Below are 9,511 nucleotides of genomic sequence, written 5' to 3'. Positions count from 1 at the left end.
AAGACGTAGTTTTCCCTTAATCGCTATCATTATCAAAATATTGAATTTGATTATTAAAGAAAGCAAGAGGAATCAGGGAAATAACATATGCCTCAGCAGTGAGGACTGCTGACAAAGGCAAAAAGGAATCATAGACTCCAGGAGAGTATCGAACGAACGACACATCTGGCTCAGTCTAACAAAAGGAGATATAGACCCCAGACGGTATCAAATGAAAGATACAGCTAGTAAGGTCTAAAACAAAGAATACAGACCGCAGACAGTATCAAATGAAAGATACAGCTAGCAAGGTCTAAAACAAAGAATACAGACCGCAGATAGTATCAAATGAAAGATACAGCTAGCAAGGTCTAAAACAGTGTGACTCTGAAAATGGGTTCCCAGCATACAGTGTAAATTGTTGGTATAATACCGTTACCTTAAGGCCATGAATTATAAGGCAACCTGGGATACTCGTAACCATACTAACCGACACTAGAGTACCAGACGCCCTACAAGCGTCTATAAAATATGACATTTGTCACCCCTTGGCTTGGTGGGCCATGAACTGTAGCTAGGAGTTAGGCTGCGGGGGTGTCAATCCCGTATAGATCTATACACACAACGTCCGCTCTCCCTACAGGAGACTCTGGTTACCAACTAGACAACAGAGAAGGCCGTGTCCCGAAGACGCATCCCAATTAGTGGGTAGTGGGTTTCATATGTAAGTGTTGAACTAGAGGTAGAGACTCATAACTGGATTGACTATAGTAAACCTATATGTCTATGCTTATATACATAACAAATAACTAATGAATTAAACGACCTTCGGACATCCATCCGATCCCATCAGACCACATCTCAACGAAGAAAAGGAAATAAGGCCGACAAGCCTTCCTAAGTCCGTCAATCATTACTTATATGCATCTAAACAAGCACAGACATACATCTAACTACGCTTGAGTGTGTAACAAGTGGATTCATATCGTGAAGTATAAGTGTATAGTGTGGAATAACCGATTCATGAAGTATAAGTGTACAGTGTGGAATAACCAATTCGTGAAGTATAAGTGTGCCAAATGTAAGTGTATCACGAAGTAGACGCGACATCAATTGAAGTAGGAGTGTATCGAGTATAAGTGAAGTAGAAGCGATACCAAGTATGAGTGAAGTAGAAGCGTATCACTAAGTAAGAGTGTGAACAAGTATAAGCGTCAATCAGGTATAAGTGTATCACGAAGTAGAAACGTTATCTACACGGAAATAACGCAATGGTATCTTAACCAAGTAGAAGTATAAAAACATAGACGTAAACTTTGGAAAACCTTTATATATTAAGAAAATCACGACTTGGTATTCCTTTGTGAAATAAGTTTGATTTAAAACCTTTAGAAATTCTTTGGAAACCTTTCATAAATCAGTTTGAAATGAAACTTTGAAAAAGCAGTATAAGTAAGAACTTGAACAAGTGAAAACCTTTTAGAAAACCATTTATAGTATCCTACTCGGTAAAACAGTGTACAGTGTGGTAAATCCTTGTGCATGTGGGTTATCAATCACAGATGATTGATATGATAACTGGCATGTTTAACTTGTATTCCCCCTCTATAAAACATGTAAAAACATTAAAAGGTTCATTCAGGGGTATGAACTCACCTGGTGTAAGTGGATCCGACGAAGGTGCCGGTTGGGTGCTCGGTGTCAAGTAAGGACTTGGACACACTTAGAGACCTATTTAACATATGTTCACATACAATTAGTATATTATATACCAATTAAACAAGTATACGCACCCTAAGGAGTGGAAAACACTTTGGTTAAGTGTTTGGGGTGTCCCGGGTAACATCTAAGGGTGTGTATGGCTTAGGAATGGAGTTTACTCTCCGAGAGTAAACTCTCTATATGTTGTTTACGGCCCAGGGACAACTCCCCATGAGTTTACGGCCGTAAACTCATGGTGAGGGGTTCTAGGGTGTTTTAAGGGCTCAATCTTGTTCGTGGGATTTTTCTAGTTCCAAATCTAAATGGTATGAATGAGTTTAGGGTCGTTAAAGGCACCATTATGGAGTTTACAGCCCATGAACCACCCATAAGGGAGTTCACAACGGTGAACTCCTAGATCATGGGTTTATTGAAGTTTCAAGCCCTTAATACCCTCCTAGTAATTTATAATGAAGTGTGAGGCCATTTGGGGGATTTAAAACTATCATTTTAGCATGTTTGAGGGTGTTTACGGCCTTGACACATGTTTGAGCTGTAAACTCCTTTTATCCCCTTAAATCCTTGTGTTTAAATGATCTAAACCCAAAATAACAAGCCCCTAATTCATGTATTAATCCTAAGGGTGGTTTGGGAGTGTGTTTGGGGCATTTTGACAAGGTTTAGAGGTTTTTACGGCCTAAACATGTGCTTGGTCCATAAACTCTCTTTTATGCCCTAAATTGATTGTTTTAAATGAGCAAACACTCGTAGGCTAATTCCTCAATTTATTTCCAAGCTTTTAGGGACAAGTTTGGGTCTTTTTGGCCTCAATTAAGGTGTTTACGGCCTAAGGAGGATCTTAGGCTATGAACTCCTTTTCAACAACTTAAATGGTCGAATTTTAAGCTATAATCACGAGTCATAATGTTTAGAACAAGCTAGGGTAAGTGGACTTACGATTTGGAAGCGTTTGGTTGCGGATTCGGGTCAAAAACGAGTCTAGAGAAAGAGTATAGAGAGAGAGGGTGGAAAGGATCAAATGGAGTTTACTCCCCCTTATATATGGGTGGGAGTTGGAGCTCAGTGATATTCTACCCGATACTGTCGTTTAACGGAGCTTTTGGTCGCACCCGATTTAGTGGTCGTAATAATAAAAACTAACTTTTCCAATTAAATGGAAATGTGTATTATGAGTTTTCATTTCTCTTATCACGACTTAACGACATAAATAAACAAATCATTTATTTATTTGGTGCCCTCTAATTAGCGGAACTTTTATAAAATGGGATATTCCGTTAACGGTAACGGGGAAATGTAACAGAACAACTTTGGGTTGTCACATTATCATATAGTGAAACCACCAAAACAAAGTGTGGTTAGAGTAAGAAAAGCTCTGAGGTTACAAAATAAACAAGCATGTTTAGTGAGCTTTTCTAGTACTCTATCCCAAAAATTATAAGTGTGTCTATCCAAGCCATTGTGCTAGGGAGTAAAAAAAAGGAACTAACATCCACGATACACAATCATAGAGCCATCAACTGAACTAACTTAAAATACACATAATCGATCCAAAAATGTGGAAAAGAAACTTGTGACTCTGTTATGTCCACCTAAAGCTCCAACCTATCTGTATGACTGATCACCTCCTCCAACACTTGATGATGAAACTGAGCCTCATTCCTCGCCTCCTGTAATCGATCCTAAATAAGTAGGGTCCTCATCTCCATCACATCCCTCTCCTCCTCAAGATACAGTACCTGCTTTGTGAGCTGCCTCATGGCTATCCTCAAAAGAAAGAGCTCGGAGTCCATCACTCCTATGTGATCCGAGTGACGGGCAGTCCATGGTACAAGAGATGTACAAGCGTTATTCAAATTGGATTACATAGATTTGAGGTTTGAAATGGTGTTTTTATGTTTTATAATTCTAGTTTTAAAAACATATGATATCATGATAATTGAATGCATCTAATTAATCATGGTATCAATTTTCCAAAAAAAAATCATATTTAAGGTTTAAATATAAAATTCAATTTTATATTTTAACATGGTTCGATTTTAACGATAATATTCAATATTAAGTTTGAGTTAGAGCCATATAGAACCTTATTTATAACTTAATAAAACTTCCTTTTATTATTAATATGATGGAGTTTGAATAAGTTATAAATCACAATTTTAGACTTATAATTTTACAATTTCAAAATTTGTCGTTATTAACGTTTTAATAAAACCGGTTTTTATTTTAAAGTTATAACTTGTTACATCTTATGTTCTCATTTTGTAAATTGAAAACCAAACTTCATGTGATTTTTATTTTGTCCAAAAAATAGTTTGAGTTTGTGAAAATTTAAATTATCAACCACACAAAATATTTACTTGAAAAAAACAACACAAATATACATTTAACATAAATAGGCCTTGATCTAGTTAACACTTTTGTGAGCCATTACAAAAATATTAAGTCCTGCCTAAGGGACAAAGGGACCAAATTGTTCTTCATGTGATCTTCAAGCTCTTACTTACAATGACAACCAACTTTGTTGAAATTTTAAAAAGATTTTATACAAGTTATGAACTTTTATAAAATGTTCATAAAACTGTGGGTCTCCATGGTTCTTCAAGAAATGATCTCCGTATTCATCTAGTTACATATTTTACAAAATAAATCTAGTCTAAAACTAATCTATTACATAAAAATAATAAGAATAAAAACTAGCTACTTTTAATATATACTTTATGAATAAAAGAATATTACAAACCATTTTTAACCAAATCACACAAACAACAACACAAATGGTACAAGGATTGTTTATGCACTCTCAAATACATATAAATATAAAACAACATTTGTTTTTCTAAGACAACTTTAAGTGATAAAAATTGCATGTAAGTTTTTGTCATATAAAATAACAATTAAGAAGTTGTCAAAGAAAATATGTATGAACTTATTTTTATACAAAAATAAGTTATCCATATTTTCCAAAAAACTAAGATTTCCAAAAATCATAAAATCTAACCAAGCTTGCAAGTTGGCTCTTGATACCAATTGTTGGGTTTTATTTTAAAATTAGTTTCATAAACTAGTAAAATGGAAACAGAAGACTTTAATTTTTCAAAAATCAAATAACAAATTACACCAACCAAGGATCATCTTCTATGTAATGGAAAGATAAAAGCACAACCAAATAAGGAAATGAAGAAATAACAGCTTTTGTAGTTCTTTGGGTCCTCTTGGGAGACTTAGAATTTGATGGAGAATGTGGAAACCTTTGAGACACGAACAAAAACTTAACTTGATTTAAGATGATAGTCTTGTAAGACTCTTAAAGCTCTTAAGCTTTAATTTCATAACCAAAGTATGAACTTAAAGAGAGAGAAACGTAAGTGTTTTTTCAATTTTAAAAGCAAAAACAAGAGAGAATGAGTATGCCAAGCATGTAAAACAATACATATGAGTCCTTAACTAATTACGCACTCTCTTAAAGCTTTCATGCACTCTCTTAAAGCTAAAACAATACATATGAGTCCTTAACTAATTACACACACATGTCATAAAAGGAACTTGTCCCACATGTCTTTAAGAGCTAGTCATGCTTTTGATTAAACAACTCAAAAGGTCATGCTTCTTTTATTCTTTCTTATAAAGATATAAAAGAAGACAAAAGTTTATAAATTTTGTAAACTTATTTTATAAAATATAAACTTTGGCTTTTGGCTAAAAGACAAAAATCTTTGTAGTCCAAAATAATATACATGACTTAATAAATCGTACCATATGATATATTATATTACTTGCTAATGAAAAATTAATATTTTCATGAAATAAAGAATTTTTAATTAATTATAAGAGTTTATTAATTTTTTTATTAAAATCAATTTCTAAAAATAATCAATTGTAACAAATTGTTGTTAGTGTGACCCATTAGTATCATATGTTAATTAGCAATATCATTTTAATATGACTCTTGAACATACAAGATCTTTCATTTATGTGTCATGAAATTCGAATGTCATATACTTTACTTCTACACAGGTGGGGAGATCGATGTCATGAACCGAACATATAGTAACCTCCACATCTTTCATTATTGTATTGTGTATTATATTGCAAACATATATTATATTACTATTTAGTATGCATTGCCCGTGCAAAGAGTCGTAGTATTCCCTTAACGACTTTTTAGGATGCCAAAAAACTAGAAACCATGTCTTTTTTTGTTGATTCTTGTGTGACCTTTAACCGTTCTTTTTTCTCATCGCTGGATGTTAAAATGAATTCAATAAAGTTTCCCAACTTTGGAATATACCATTCACAAGGCAATATGCATGCTTGTATTAGTGTCTGTATAAAAAAATAAAAATTTTAACTGCTTTTCTAAGAATTTATTTCATATAATAATGGTGATAGGTAGAGGACATTTATGTCATTGTTGAAACCAACATCACCAAAGTATGCATTTCAGAACCATAAATTTTGTAACACTACCGCTTCAAATGTCATCGTTGGGTACTCGTGATCACCTCTCATGTACTACCCTTGCAATTTCATTGGACAACTCCTCTAATTTTGGTGTGTGTAATCAATGCTACCAAACATTCTAGAAAATTCATGTCTAGATTCATGTACAACATACAAAAGTTGAATATCGTTCGTTGTTGGTTTGCATAAATCCTTGTCTCCATACAACTTAATATTACCTCAACAAAAGTGTTGAAGACTTTCACATGAAGTTCTTTCCGACATATTAAACATTTTAGTTACTTTTCTAAGAATTTATTTCATATAATAATGGTGATAGGTAAAGGACATTTATGTCATTGTTGAAACCAACATCACCAAAGTATGCATGTCAGAACCATAAATCCTGTAATGCTACCGCGTCAAATATCAGCATTGGGTACTCGTGATCACCTCTCATGTACTGCCCTTGCAATTCCATTAGACAACTCCTCTAATTTCAGTGTGTGTAATAAATGTGATATGTGCATAATTAGTTAATTATTTAGCACATATTCTTAATCATTATTAATTAATTATGTGAACAATGTGGACAAAAGGTACTTAAAATGGTTTGAATTTTGTTTTCAGTTCAGAAAACATGCTTGGAAGTAAAAGGGAGCAAAGGAAAGCAATTGAAGACCAAAGAATGAAAATAAGAGACAAAAGGCCATCTACTCGGCGAGTAGATGACTCTACTCGGTGAGTATACAAGGATGTTCCAGAAGATAGCTACGATTCCTGATTCAAGACGGATAACTATGCACCTACTCGGCGAGTTGGTCCTGCTACTCGCTGAGTACACCCTGTTTTGAGATATCTATAAAACCCGAATCTTTATCCAATGGGGCACCATTCCTGGAGATTTTTGAAGGTTAAGCTGTACCTAAGAGCCCTAGAAGATGCTGAGGAACCCTAAGCTTCAATCTTTTGAAGAATTCAAGCAACTAGGTTAATCCTACCACTTAGATTTAGGAATTGAATATGTTTAATCTAGAAAAACTTGTTTTTATGTTTGTTTCTACCGCAACTATGAACTAAATTCGTTTTTGTTTCTGTTTGGGGAATACCAAGGAACTCCTATGGTTTAATTATTAGTTTTTGTTTGATTGTTTATTGGTGATCTATTAAATTAAGTTTGTTAAAGAACCCTATGCATTAATCACTACTATTTTCTGTTAATTGGAAGACACTTAGGCTGCATGAACATCTCTTAGTTGTTAACCTCATATGTCTATGTGAACACTAAACCATATGCTTAGAAGTAATGATTATGAAACTAAGATTAATAAGACAATAGGAAGATTAATGTGTGAGCTTGTTTGAGAAACCATCAAACAAGAGGTTAATTGAATTAGTAACTTAATTGACCACTACAAATCTTATTTAATCCAAATCATTAATCTAGGGAATTAATTAGTTTAAACACTTGATCACCGCTTAAATTAGTTAATTGTCTGAGGGTTAGGAGTAATGAACATGAACCTAACCATTATAATTGGTAACCAATAACAATTAATCTATCATAAATACAAATAACCATAGGAGTGAATTGGTTGAACCTAAATAGAAACATCTTTATCAAATTTGGTGAATTAGTTGTTGCTTTAGTTATTTAGTTAATTTAGTGTGCCTAAGTTTCTAGTCTTGCAAAACTAGAAGAAACCCCTTTTACTTTTATTAGTTGTTTTAGTTAAAATTAGTTATTAGTTTAATTTTCCGTTCCCTGAGTTCGACACCTTACTTACTAATTTATACCACTAAAAGACAGGTTCACTGCCTTTGTGTGCTAAATTTATTAATAAAAAGTAGGGATAAAACAAGTGCATTTTACACACATCAAGTTTTTGGTGTCGTTGCCGGGGAACGGTTCTAAATAATTAATCTAATTCCTAATTTTTTCGATCCTTTGTGTGAGTTTACTTGCATAGAGTTCATTTATTGCAATTTAGTAATTAGTAATTAGGTTTTAGCATCTGTTTTAGTTTAATATTAAGTTTAGAAATTTTGTCAAAATCTCACTGATACTGGCCGAGTGCAGTCGCATCTACTCGGCGAGTACCAGTTTATTTAGCAGTTAATTTTTAATTTTTTTAGTACATTTTTTTGTTCTTTTTACGCTTTTATTCTATTTATTTCAGGACTTTCATGACCAGAGGATCAAACACACCACTGGTACCCCCGTTTCAAGATCCCGAATCTGCATTGAAAAAGAACAAAGGAAAGGGCGTAAAGAGTTCAAGTACACCAAAGAAGTCACCTTTGTCCAACTTAAAGACCGTTTTTGGGAAAAAGAAGAGCAGTAACTCAGGAGCATCCAGTGCCTCTTTGATAATCGAAGATCCAATTCAAGAAGATATCGGGTACGAGACCGAGGAAGAAGAGGAGCCTACATACGAGCATAAAACCGAGTCCGAGGAAGAGTTAGCTTTCACAATGGCTAACATTGATGAAATCCCCATGGGAGAATGGAAGAAGAGGATGCACGATGACAATGGCCCGGGACTTGTGCAACCCGCAATTCCTGCGACTGCTACCTTCGAGCTAAAGGGTCATATCCTAGTTTCACTCAAAGAAATACCTTTTTATGGGAAAGATCATGAAGATGCCTACAAGCATTTGGATGAAGTCAATGATGTAGCTGATTACTTCAATATTCCGAATGTAAACTGCAAGACTCAACTACTTCGTATGCTTCCGGTAACATGCAAGGGTGTTGACAAAGACTGGCTCAAGTCACTTCCCCCCGGATCAGTCACTACTTGGGCCAAGATGAAGGAAGAATTCATTGATCACTTTTGCCCACCTTCTAAGATAGCCAAGCTGAAGAAGGCCATTGCAAACTTTGAACAACAAGCTGGAGAGTCGCTATATGAAGCATGGGAGAGGTACAAGAGTTTGCTAAGAAATTGCCCCCACCATGATCTAAACAGCCAGCAAGAAGTCTCCATCTTCTATGATGGAGTCAATGTCACAAGTAGGCAGTTACTAGACTCGCAAGGCCCACTTACAAAGAAGCCGCCCCCAGTGATTAAAGAATTGATTGAAGAATTCTCTAAACACTCTAGATAATACCATAACCCTAGACATGATGTCACTAGGGGAGCCACTTATGCTGCTACTGAAGACTTATCCGCGGTCATGGCTATGCTAAAAACCATGGATAGGAGAATGGATAAAATGGATCAAACGATCCATGATATTCGGGTGGGTTGTGAGAACTGTAATGGGCCTCACCTCACTAGAGACTGAGATTTGGATGAGAATGGCAACAAGAAGGCGCAAGCGTGTTACTCGAGTGGAGACCGATATGATTAAGATTGGCGCAAAC

The 9,511-nt window shown here is 34.8% G+C and overlaps 1 non-coding gene across 1 annotated transcript; it reads right to left on the bottom strand.

Moving 5' to 3' along the window:
• Positions 1–9,000: 9,000 nt before the first annotated feature.
• Positions 9,001–9,107, bottom strand: LOC145044532 (small nucleolar RNA R71). The gene has a single exon (XR_013681480.1). It is a non-coding gene; the product is annotated as a small nucleolar RNA R71 (small nucleolar RNA).
• Positions 9,108–9,511: the final 404 nt, after the last annotated feature.

Source organism: Lactuca saligna, chromosome 4 (genome assembly GCF_052625555.1).
Source record: "Lactuca saligna cultivar CGN05327 chromosome 4, ASM5262555v1, whole genome shotgun sequence".
NCBI lineage: Eukaryota > Viridiplantae > Streptophyta > Magnoliopsida > Asterales > Asteraceae > Lactuca > Lactuca saligna.
This window is presented reverse-complemented; position numbering and strand designations above follow the sequence as displayed.